General features: G+C 37.8%; 1 pseudogene; it reads right to left on the bottom strand.

Moving 5' to 3' along the window:
* Positions 1-11,760: 11,760 nt before the first annotated feature.
* Positions 11,761-13,300, bottom strand: LOC119804245 (annotated as a pseudogene).
* Positions 13,301-13,651: the final 351 nt, after the last annotated feature.

Raw genomic sequence — 13,651 nt, 5'->3', positions numbered from 1 at the left:
TTTAGGCAAGTTCAGCAGTCATTTCTCTGTGGATCCTGCATGTCCAGTTCATCAAGTAGTCTAGGCAAGAACAGTTTCCTGCCCAAATGGCTAACCAACTCCATAAGGGCCTCTTCAATGCCCATCTTCCTCTTGAAGTAATTGGTGCTGCCAGGAGCAGATGTGTCTCACCATCATGAAAAGTTCTAACTTCTTGAAACATTTAAATATCATATTCTGAAGGTCTCTAAAAAATTTGAAGACTGCCTATCCATCTGAAGTATCAACAGGACAGGCAGTTTCTCTATTAAACAATACTATTCTTGACATCTGCTCTATATACATTGCATTTTTAAATGAACTGTACAAACATAATACCTTAATCAAGAGCAGAAATATACATATAATAAAATTGATCTAAAACTTGTATCAATAGAGCAATATCAATACAAATGTAAATCTATACAGCATATCCCCTTTAAATGTAAGCAAACATTTATAAACAATATTTGGGAATATGGGCATAGCTCTTCTCCAAATTGATTCCTACTCTTTATTGGACAAAGTAGTTTTAGGGGGTGTTCACAGCAACCTTTTGGGGATCTTGTTCCATCAAACCACATTAGTCTAGAATGAATCCACAAGTTTTAATTCTTTGTGGAAACAAAAGAAAGTCTTTTCCAAAGCAACTTATCCTTAGAATCAAATTTTGAAGTCAAGAAACCTTTAAAATATCTATGCTGGTTTAGCTTAACAGTCCATGCAATGAAATGTCTCTCTGTACTTAGCTTCTTCAAAATCAAAATAATCAAAGAAAACACAATCACATACATAATCCAGACACTCTGTGTATATTCCATTTTTACATGGCTTATTTTTCTTTACTCCTTTTAATCTATGACTGTCTGTACCCTGTCCCTTTAAAGAATTTGTCATATTTTTTAAGCAATTTACTTCTTTTCCAAGTCTCTATAATCTTTTTCTTCTTTTTCCCAAGCCTATATAAATTTTTAAAACATACTGTGTCTCATTTAGAAATCTTTTATATCTGTCAAATTGTGTATCTGTAATTATTTTCTGACCAGGACAGCTTTTAAAAATGCTAAGTGCTTCTTTAAAACTTAAGCAGCACCATTATTAGGGGAAATATGGCTCTGCCTGCTTGCCCCAACCAGCCCAGCATGTCAGAGCTGTTTGCTGCCTCTGAGAGCCATATACATTGCCCCAAGTATGCAGCTGTCTATGTCGAGCCATTAAGCAGTTTATGACACACTGTTTACAAACCCCATTTAAATGTTCAGTCTTCTGAAAGAGCCAGAGATTGGGCTGGCAGCACAGCCCAGAAAACCAGCATTTCCAAGAGGCACAGATTTTTTTTTTCTGCTATCACTGAATCAGTAAGATTTCTCTTAAAGGAGCCATGCTTCTGCTTGCTTCTAGCAAACAGAGCCTACCCCAAAAAATGCTGCTACCAATCCATGCTTAATACTGTTCTCTTGTGTCTAGGATTCCTTTATAAGCTCTCTCAGGTTTTAAGTAGGTTTTAGTTAGCCACATTGGGCATCACTTTGTTGTTGGTAGGCTGCTTGCTTGTTTAATAAAGGAACTGATTTGGACCTATAGCAGAGCTATAGGGGAACAGAGTTAGGTGGGGAAAAATTAAACTGAATGCTGGGAGAAAGGTGGTGGAAACTGAGAAAAGCCATGGAGTGGCCACTGGAGACAGATGTGCTGAAACTTTGCTGGTGGGCCATGACCTCGTGGTGATGCACAGATTAATGGAAATGGGTTAAATTAAGATGTGTTAGCCAATAAGAAACTAGAGCTAATGGGCCAAGTAATGATTTACTTAATATAGTTTTGAGTGATTATTTTGGGCCTGAGCAGCCAGGAACCAACAAGTGGCCTCTTCCTTACAACAGAATCCCTGCTTTCCTAATTCCTGTGGATAACCTTAGTCTCCCCCTGCCAATATATATATCTAAATGTCAGCTCTCAATGCCCAGACAGATTCTATCCAGAACCCCCCAAGTGACCACACCTATTAGCATTTCAGAACAATTTCCTACCAGGTACTGCACATGTACCCCAACCTCCTAAGAACTGGAGAGGGTAATAAAAATTGAGGAACAAAAACCATATGCAAAGAAAACAAGATCTAATATCAGCACCTATAATTACATTATTCCAAATTGCAGATACGTAGGTACCAGTGGGAAAAACACAACCAATAATATCCAGGGCAATGTCTCCACTAGAGCCTAGCAAGCCTACCACAGTAGACCTTGAAAATTGTAACAAAGCTGAATCACATGAAAAAAGATCTTAAAGTAGCTTTTGAGAATTTAAGAGGTCATTAAAGATGAAATATAGAATTCCTTTAAAGAAATCTTTTTAAATAAAAAAAAACAGTGTAAAGAAACAGCTCAGGACCTAAAAGTGTAAATAAAATCAATGAAAAAAAAACCTTAGGGAAATCTGGAACCTCAGAGGCTGAATTGAGCTGAAGACACAGACACAAATCTATACACCTATAGAAGCCTAAACTTTGATAAAGATACCAGAAATATACACTGGAAAAAAGCCAGTATCATCAATAAACAGTGCCTGCAAAACTGAATGTTTGCATATAGAAGAATCCAAAAAGACCCATACTTATTACCTTGCACAAAACTCAAGTCCAAAGGATCAAAGACTTCAACATAAAAGCAGATACATTGAACCTGATGGAAGAGAAAGTGTAGAATAGCCTTAAATTCATTGGCACATAGGACAACTTCCTGAACAGAACAACAATAGCACAAACACTAAGATTATGAGATATCATGAACCTGAATTGTTCTCCACAAACTTACAGCAAGGCCTCATTACTGAAGAAAATACCTATATAACCCATTGAACATGGAGAAGTCAAGTGGGTACTTATAGATTCTTCTAGAATCTTATGTATGAGAAGATACCTTTTAGGCTAACTAAACATAAATATAAACAGAAACAGAAAAAGAGACACAAATCTTTCCATCTATAATAGTGTCATGCCTGCAAGATATCTGATGGCAATGGATTCATACAGCTTGTGGTATTGTGCTCAACCAATGTCTGATTTGATGGTGTAGGAGGTTCTTCTGTTCGTGTGTTGCTTTCATTGGTTAATGAATAAAGAAACTGCTTTGGGCCTGATAGGGCAGAACTTAGGTAGGCGGAGAAGACAGAACTGAATGCTGGGAAGAAGGGCAGAGTGAGAGATGCCATGAATCTTCTGCCTGAGGTGGACGCTAGTTAGAATCTTGCCAGTAATCCACAGTCAAGTGGCAATACAAATATTAATAGAAATGTGTTAAATTAAGATGCAAGAATTAGACAATAAGAAACTAGAGCTAATGGGCCAAGCAGTATTTTAATGAATACAGTTTCTGTGTGGTTATTTTAGGGGCTAAGCTAGAAGGGTGGCTGGGAAGAACAAAGGGTCCTGCTCCTTGAAATAATTTGGGCTTCAACGTGGTCAACTAACTCCACATAAAACCTGAGAGGGATTGAAAAGGAATTCTAGAAACAAATATAGAATTTAACACAGCTTTTTGCTGTTTGCTGGTGGCATACCACAGAGAAATTTTCCTGACTCAGTAGTCACAGCAAGAAAAAAAAAACTGTGCAGTTTTAAAATGCAGCTTCCTGGGCTGTGATGTGCCAGCACTAACTCTGGTTATAAAGCATTTCAATGACATTTGTGGGCCCAGGTGTTTCTGTGCCCACTAGGGTTAGGAGGAAAGTGACTGAGACCATGCCTGTGGCTCAGTGCTCCCTGACTGGGCAGGGAGCAGGATCAGGTCTAGTAGGCATGCCCAAGCAGGAGAGCACGGCAGATTTCTGCCGCCATACACAGAGATGTTTCCAGGCTGTACAGTGCTCTGTGTGGCAGATTTGGCTGTAACTCAGATAACAAGGGTTTATGTGCTGCATGCTCATTCTCAGGGTTGGACTGCTGAGCTTGGCTCTTGGCAGCCCCAGAGCGAGCACTGGTGGTGCTTCCACTATTTTAAAATTGGAGGGAGGCAGAGACAACATCTAGAGCAGCTGCAACCAAACTGCTTAGCATTTTAAAATCTCTTCAAGACAGTAGAGAATTACACACAATACAATAGGACAGATTCAGACATAAAAGACCTCTAAATGGTTCACAATGTTGGATAAATGGACATAGGCTTGGGAGAGAAAAATAAGAGTTATAAATAGTCATAAAATAAAGTTAATGATTTAAATAAAAATAGGGTAAAGTATTTAAAGAGAGAGGACAGATAATCATAGAATAAAAAGGAGTAAAGAAAAATAAGCCACGTAAAAATGAAAAATTCACAGAGAGTCTGGATTCTGTACATTATTGTGTTTTCTTTGAATTTTATTGACTGTGAAAGAGCTAAGTACAGAGAGACATTTTATTGTATGGACTGCTATGCTAAACCAGCATGTATATTATATAGGTATCTTGATTTCAAAATTTGAGTCTAAGGATATGTTGCTTGTGAAATGAGTTTCTTCTTTTGTTTTAACAGAAGATAAGAACCTGTGGATTGCTTCTACACTAATATGGTTTCATGGGCCAAGGCCTTCTGAAAGGTTGCTGTGGACACCTTCAAAAGCTTACTTCACTCAACTACTGACTGAGATGAACCCAAGACCTGATTAACAACATCTTCAATTAGCACGAAGAAGTATGGATAAATCTATGCCCATATTCCCAAATATTGTTTACAAATGTTCTTTTACATTTAAAGGGGGTATGATATATATCGTTTTGCATTGGTATGGATCTTGCTTTATTGATGCAAAGTTAAGGTCAATTTTGTTATATATATGTATATATACACACACACACACATATATATATGTATATATATATATACATATATATATATATTTCTGATCTTGTTTAAGGTATTGTGATTGTGTAGCTCATTTAAAAATGTAATGTATAATTAACAAATATAGGTTAATAGATAATCATCTATAATAGTCAAGTTTGTAGTCATGTTAGTTAAATTTTCTAGAAGTGCATAGATATATTTCAAATGGATAGGCATTATTCATATCTTTCAAAGACTACAGAATATGGCATTTAAAAAGTTTTAATAACTTAGGACTTTTCATGACAGTGAGACATATCTGTTCCTGGCAGCACCAAGCTACTTCAAGAGGAAGATGGGCTTCAAAGAGGCTCCTTAGCCATTTGGGCAAGAAACTGATCTTGCCTGGACTGCTTCACTGGACATGCAGGACCTACAGAGATGACTGCTAAACTTGCTAAAAGGTGAAATGCTCCTTTGGGGTTCCTGCTTCATGAAAGAGTCTGTGAGACATTCAACAGGACACAGAAGAAACTGACTGAACTAGCTTCATGGAAAAATCTGCTGGAACTATGGGCCTGTGATGCCCCAATGATACAGAAAAACTTTGGGTAAATGTCCGGGCAGAGAGATGTCTCTGTCAATTCTAGAGTTTTGGAAGTTGTTTACAATGCACTTCCTGTTTACTTAGGTAATATTATAACCTTCTGGAGTCTTTGATGGAGTTAAAGAATAGATAGATATAGTAATAGTTTTCCTTAGTTATGATAAAAGATAAAAGATAAAGATAAAGTAAATATAAGTATTATAATTGTAATTCTTATTTCATGCCTGTTTTGTTATATGTAATTTTACTATGTTAAAGTTAAAGCCTTCCTTTTTATTTAAACAGAAAAGGGGAAAAGGTATAGGAGGTTCTTCTGTTCATGTGTTGCTTTCATTGGTTAATGAATAAAGAAACTGCTTTGGGCCTGATAGGGCAGAACTTCAGTAGGCAGAGAAGACAGAACTGAATGCTGGGAAGAAGAGCAGAGTGAGAGATGCCATGGATCCTTCTTCTGCCTGAGGCAGACGCTGGTTAGAATCTTGCCAGTAATCCACAGTCACGTGACAATATACAGATTAATAGAAATGTGTTAAATTAAGATGTAAGAATTAGACAATAAGAAACTAGTGCTAATGGGCCAAGCAGTATTTTAATGAATACAGTTTCTTTTTGGTTTTTTCAGGTGTAAACTAGCTAGGCAGCCAGAACAAACATGGACCCTCTTTTCTGCAACAATTTAACTTAAGGCCCATTCTACAAGAAAGAGACCATTCCCATCATTATGTGGCTGACCAAGAACCAGAGACTAGGTAACTCATAGATCTAGGGTAAAAACTAAATACTTCTATCTAATAATAGTAGTAACAATATGACACCAAATTATATCCTGTTTCATTCAGAGATCAGTGCACTCATCAAGTATCAGAGAAGGTTTATCTTGTTGGGAACAAATACAGAGACCTACAGCTAATATTTGCAGAGAATGAGACATCTTGAAACACTATGCCCTAAATGCAATATCTCTATCAAATCTTACCTCAGGAATCAGGTAACCTTTTGGAAGAAAAGTGGGAAAGATGGTCAGAACCAAAGAGGATAGAAAGACACCAGGAAAACAAGGTCCTCTAAATTAACATGATCAATACTCATTTGAACTTACAGAAATTAAGGCATCATGAACAAGGCCTGCACTAAGTCCTGTGCATATATATTTCCAGTTTCTTGTTTTCATGGGATTTCTGAGAGTGACAACTAGTGGATCTTTGATTCTTGTGCCTTTTCTTTGGCTCTTTCCCTTCTGTTTTCTTATTTTGTCCAATTCAGTGTGTTAGTTTTTGTTTTACCTTATTATGATTAATTTTATTTTATTATTGTAACTTAGAAGCACATTTATTTTCTAATTAGAAGGAGAAAGTGAGAAGATCTGGACTTCAGGGGAGGTGGGGAGGAACTGGGAAGAGTAGAAGGAGGGGAAACCATAATTAGGATATATTCTATGAGAATAAGTCTATTTTCAAAAAAAGACAAAAAGACCAGTAATTTAAAAACTCAAATGATGATAGCAACAACTACAAAAACAAAAAACAAAACAAAAACAAACAAGGCTGTATCCTATCTATTACCAGGGGTAAAGATTAAAACCATGACAAAAGACTATGGAGAAATGATCCCAGGACAGAATGGATTTCCTAACATTGTCATTACTTAGAATTACATCACCTCTGGTACTAGTGATGTAATGAGGCTCCTGTTATTTACTTCACGTTGTACTCATTGGAAAGTTTGAGTACTGCTACAGCATTACATGATGATCTTGAATTTAGGATCCCCCCACTCCCAAATATATAGATCCTAACTGGAATGTCATACAGTATCCTGAGTATGCTTCAAACAAGTGTAGCAGGATGTAGCTTTATATTCCTTCTATTTCCCACACAGGGGCTATGTTTAGTAAGGTACCATTTAGGTTCTTAGGAAAGTGTATCAAAGAAATATGTACTTGCAGTCTAAGTAAAAGTCAGGGTAGACACTTCTTGCTCATACCATCTCATTCTGCTTATGCTATGCATCTGAATTACATAACCAACTCAGGCCTGCTGTCCCTTACCCAAGATATGCCTCAGAGAAAGAGTGAATTATGTGTCCAAAAGAAATGCCATATGGTCTGTAAGATATTCAGGCTTCTACCAGAGGTCAAGAATATCTAAATTCATTATATATTTTGTAGAGATATTTACCAGAGATCTCTACTGCTGACAGGTATCTCTAAGATCTGGCAATCACTATTGTTTGGGAGGCAATTAAGGTGCACAATTTGATAAAATAGAATATATTCAAAATGAAGAAAGATCAAGGACCTCACAGGCAGCATCTTCCACTCACTGCTCATGTAGAGACTCTTTAAAATGTTAATATAATTTCTGCTTGAGATTCCTGAAGATAAAGAACTCATTACATAAGTAGCATTGTGGAATAAGATATGGTTATAAGAATTCACGTGTGGTGGTACATACCTTACATCCCAGGATTCAAGAGGCAGAGGCAAATGTATTTCTATGTGTTCATGGATAGCCTGGGATATAGGATGAGTTTTAGGCTAACAAGGTTCATAGCAAGAACTTGTTTCACGAAGCAAAACTTATCTAAAAGAGACCATATAGAAAAACTAACCAACAAAGATCTTAGCATGTGTGCTTGTGAGAGAGCTCAATGGGTGAAGATTTTTCTTATAAAGCTTAATGAGGTACGTGTGTTCAATCGCTGAGACACACATGGTATAAGGAGAGTAAGATTCTTGAAAGTTGTCTACTGACTTCTGTATATGTGCTATGGTATGCACATGTACACACAAACACACACACACATTAAATAAAAGTAAATATATAGTTATCTGCTGGGATAAGGACTTCATATATGAAGAGTCAGAACTTGACAATATACATTTAGAGCACAGAATTCCCTGGTGTACTGGTAGGTGCCCACCAATGATCATCCATAGTATGAATGTCTAAGAGTTTCAAGAAACTTGGTAAAATTAGCATGAATGAAAAAGGGCTGGTGATTTGACCAGTGTTCATGATGACATCTACATTTTATTAGTCACTTTTCTCCTCATTGTGAGAGAATAACTGAAAAACCAAGGGAGAAAAGTTTTTTTTTTAAATTTTGTTTCCCTTGATATCATATGGCTGGGGATCATATGACTCATCTTTTCCCAATAGAAAATGTCCACATATATCTTGTCTCAAAATCTCAAAACAAACACACAACATACCAAATATTGTAAATTTTCTGGTTCCCTGGTATTTTTTAGGTAGCACAAATAGTTTTTTTACATCATGTCCATATAAGACTAAACTGTAATCTCTCATAGAACAAAATTTTCTGTTATATTAAATAAGAGCCATGGAATAAAGATCTATATTTAAGGGTGAAGTGATACATATTTCCATTTCAAGGAGTGCAATTGTTGAAATGCTGGTAGGGAAAATCTTTACATAACCATGCAAATTTACATTCTTTGTAACACTTTTCATTTAAAGAGATTTAAAGGCTTGGGGAAGGAGGATCAGTAATGGATGACTTCTATGCACACAAATTATTTAACCATATTCTGTGCACAAATACAGAAAGATTTCCCAGTGAGGATTAAGACAATTAAAGAAATTAAGGCTTATCTACTTCCATAGCCTTAAGTAGCTCATTTAGTTCAGATCAGAAAATACAATCATTTTGTCCAGATACATTCAAGGGATGTTAAGTATCAGCCACTTTTGACTTCATTGCAATGATCATAAGAGATGATCAGAGATCACAGAGTTTCTTTAAGCCTATAGTTCACAAGCCTAGAGAAGCCAAATAACAAGGTGAACCCAAAGAAAAACATATATAGATCCTCCTGGAAATTGGAAGTTAACAAGGTTGTTGGGCAAAAGTTGGGAGCATGGAGGTGGGGGTAGGGGTGGGGGTGAGGTTGGGGAAAGGGGAGAGGGGAAGAGGGAAGGGAGAAGGGAAATACTGGTGAGAGCTTGGGGGAGTGGGAGGGTGGAGATGGAGGAAAAGGGCGGCGGATGTAGGAGCAGGGAAGAAGATATCTACATTAAGGGAGCCATTTTAGGCTTGACAAGAGACTTGGCTCTTGAGGGGATCCCAGGTGTCCATGAGGATGTCCCCAGCTAGGTCCTTGGGCAGCAGAGTAGAGGGTGCCTGAAATGCCCTTGCCCCACTATCACACTGATAATTATCTCAAATCATCATATAATCTTCGTCCAGCAACATATGGAGATAGAGACAGAGACCCTCATCAGAGCAAAGGACTGAGCTCCCAAGGTCTAGTTGAAGGGCAGAAGGAGGGAGAAGACAAGCAAGGAAGTCAGGACCATGATGGGTTGGTCCACCAACTGAGGCCATGTGCCTGTTCTAATGGGGGCTCACCAAATCCAGCTGGACTGGGACTGAACGAGTATGTGATCAAACCAGACTCTCTGAATGTGGCTGACAATGAGGGCTGATTGAGAAGCCATTGATAAAGGCACTGGGAATTGTTTTTACGGCATGTTCTGGCTTTTTGGGACCCTAGTCTATATGGATGCACAGCTTCCTAGGCCTGGATGTGGGGGGGGGGGAAGGCCTTGGACTTCCCACAGGGCAAGGTTCCCTACCCTCTTTCAAGCAGGAGGGGGAGGAAGGAGGGTGAGTGGGGGAGCAGGAGGGGATTGGGAGGATGGGAGGAAGTGTAAATTTTTGAATGGAAAAATAAAAAAATAAAAAATATATAATTTTAAAAATAAATAAATCATTAGTCCTTGGAATCCCGGGTAAGATGGAAAATTAAATGATTTTCTATTTGAGTCTACCAATGAGCACAGTCAAAGAAACTGCATTGTAAATAATGATAAAGATAAATAGCAATAGGAACCAAAGCAGAGGAGACAGGAAATCTCAGAAACATGGAAAAGCAGAAAAGCAGGCTAGAGAGAAGCAGAAAGCAGGCTATAAGTAGAATGCAAGCTCCCTGTGAAGAAGGGGACTACAAGACATCATATACAAAATCCTGCAGGGGGTCAGGAAACCCCAGTGACAAAATATTGGTTGTCCTAGCCACCATATAAACCCATGGCTTTTTCAGGCCTTACATTCAGCACATGCAATTAATTAGTGTGGTGGGAATTCTTCTTGCACTGAAAGTGTACATTGGAAAATACCACATGGATATTTCCCACATCTGGAGAACTATAAGCAGTGGAAAGCTTGAAAGAGAGCTTTATCTTTGACTATAGGTCACTCTGGGTAGCCGAGAATGTATAGAATAATCACAAAAAGTCAGAGAATCTGAGAATACTCTTGTCAAGATATCTGTGTGGAAGACTACATAAAATTTATTCATTGAGATGGGAAGGCTCTGGTATAAACCCACTGAAGGGTTTATGCCGTGGGTAATTTTTTTGTAAAGTACACTGGTGTTTCTGACCTATATCATCTATGGTAAAGGGATTTCACACTTTTAGATTTAGTTGGGATAAGGCTTGATAACCTAGAGCCAAAGTTCAGTAGATTGGTTTTGTCTGTTTGTTTTGATTTATGTATTTAACTGTTTATTTTACTGAAATTCTCACTTGGAAGAGTAAAAAAAGTGATTCTTTTACTCTCATAACTCTACAACACATTTAAGAATAAGTCTTGGTGAGGACATTTGGTTTCCTAAGGGGTGCACAGACTGAGACTCTCTATAGCTAGTACAACCATGTCTAACTCAAAAGTACAAGCTCATTGGCAGAAGCCATAGTTACTAGTGTTCAGGGCAGTTAAGAATTTTTAATGAATGCTGACTTGTCCCTAACATCATAATTTTGTTTGAGCCTGAGTCTTAGCCTGCATACTTGTTTAGTGGGAACAGACAGAAATCATACTAGATTCATGTTATGTCCTGTTATCTTTCATTATTGTACCCCTGACCTGTTCATATATAATAGGACCTGGAAAAAATTTCTAAATCAAAAAACTCCAGGAGGCAGAATTTTGCAATTTCATGTTCTTCTTCTTTCCTTTCTTTTGCTTGCTTTATAACCTACATTTGCTGAGTTTACTTTTTATTTCATTTGTTTTTCATTTTTAGGGATTAAAAAATATCTTTATTGAAAAACACAAAGCAAATTATTTTTAGGTATGGACATTGATGGCAGTAAACAATTGTTATTGTCAATTGAAACCAGTAACTGATTATTATAGTGATTAGTGAACCTTTTCTTCAGTAATTTTCTTTGAGTGACTTCTCTGAAATTATTGGTGAGGAATCTGGCATGAACTTCCAGTCATAACTAAATGATAAGGGTAAAATAATATTTTAGGAGTTAAAAATGCCACCCCTATACCCTCTTCCATTTCACACATTGCTTACATTCTATGAACCTTCTCTTCTGCAGATATTTCTGTCACTCTCACTTCCACTGTACATATCAGTCTGGCTGCCCTAGCAACATCCACTAAAGTAGTTCTTCCAAACACTGTGAAATCAATGATTCCTGTTTCCACCATGTGCACAGAATAGCCAAGAACAGCATCATAACCAACTTCTGAAGAATTCTGCAGAATTTTCTCAACTATCAAAGATCCTACATTCTTGGCAATAGTAGCTGAGAAAAATTGAGTGTAGTTTCAATAATTTCTATATCTACTTTATGACTTTCATTAGCAGGTTTTAATAAATCCAAGACTGGGATTCACCAAAGCAAATAATCCCCTCCTAGAACAATGCCTTTTTCAAGAGATTCTCTTGTAGAATTGAGGGCATTTATGACTGTCTTCTCTTTAACGTCAACATCACTTGTTGCTCTAGTCTTAAGCACAGATTCTCCAAGTAAAGTACCATCAATAGGTTCTTCTTATTCTCCCCACACCCTAGAGATTTGACTGCCACCACCTAAAGACCGACTTTTAGCCTGTTTGAAACCAGTGTACTTAGAGCTTCTCTATTAACAGCTTCAGTGATTATGGCCAAGGTCTTTTAGTGAGGTCTGGCAATTTCAAAAGTAGGTACAATGGTGTGAGCACTAGAATTTTTCTTTTCACTCTGCAAAACATAGGAATCACATTTTTAAACTTTTGACATGTTAATAAAATATGGGGAAATGTATCCTCTCCCAAACCTCATTTCTTCAATAATTTATAATTCATCATTCAAGGGTTTTTCTTTCTTCATTGTGATGATGCACTTTCTTCCAACCATATTCACTGCATCAGAAACACAATGTCTTTGTCTTCATTTGCAAAACTCTTAGCAACCTGAGCAGTTTCTTCAGGGGTTGTCATGGGTTTAGACTCTTTTATAAGTTCAGCAATTACAGTAACTACAGTCAGCATCACACTCCTCCCATTCCTGCTAGGCTAACAATTTGCTGACCTACTCAAAGCTGTCCTTGGCAATAGAACGTAACAAAACTGTAGCAGTGATGGTGCCATGCATAGCCTCTTCATTTGTGTTACTGGCAACAGCTTCAATGGATTTTTTTCTCAGATTTTTATATTTACCCATTAAATCAATTGATTTTGCAACAGTCACCTCATCTTTTGTTACTTTGGGGCTTCCCCAACTCTGTTCATTAATCTGTTATTCTTTTTGGTCCCATTGTAACAGCTACAACATCCATTTACATGTCTGCTCCTTGAAGTATTAAGGATTAGGTGTCCATGCCAAATTTTACATCTTTGGCATAAGTTCAAGTGAGATGAGGATCCAGTGCCTAGGGCACTGGTCTTATGTTGAAAAGACTATTTGGTAATTAAAGAATTTTGAGGTTTGTGGGTGAGTGGTAGGAGTGTAAACTCGGAGATGCAGGCTGTGGCTTGTTAGTGAGGGGGTCATTAGATTCTGTTTGATACAGTGTTTGCTATATAAACCAGGTTGACCTTTAATTCACAATTACCCTGCCTCCATTTTAGATCTGCAGTACTGCAGTAGAAAGAAACAAACAAAGCAAGAGGGTGGAAAAAAATTCCAGCTGGGCAGTGGTGGCCCATGCTTTTTATCCTAGTACTCAGGAATTTTATCAATGGAGAGCTTGGGGGTGGGGATGGGATGGGGATAAGGGGAGATGGGGAGAGAGAAGTGAGAAGGGGAGGATGGGGAGAACTTGGGAGAATGGGACAGTTGGGATGGAGGAGGAGCATATATTGGAGCAGGGAAGTGAGGGGTGCGCCCACCCACTGTGATGGTGGGGCCGATCTAATGGGAGCTCACCAAGGCCAGCTGGACTAGGTCTGATGGAGCATGTGATCAAACAGGACT

This window comes from Arvicola amphibius, chromosome X (assembly GCF_903992535.2).
Source record: "Arvicola amphibius chromosome X, mArvAmp1.2, whole genome shotgun sequence".
NCBI classification, from domain to species: Eukaryota; Metazoa; Chordata; class Mammalia; order Rodentia; family Cricetidae; genus Arvicola; species Arvicola amphibius.
This window is presented reverse-complemented; position numbering and strand designations above follow the sequence as displayed.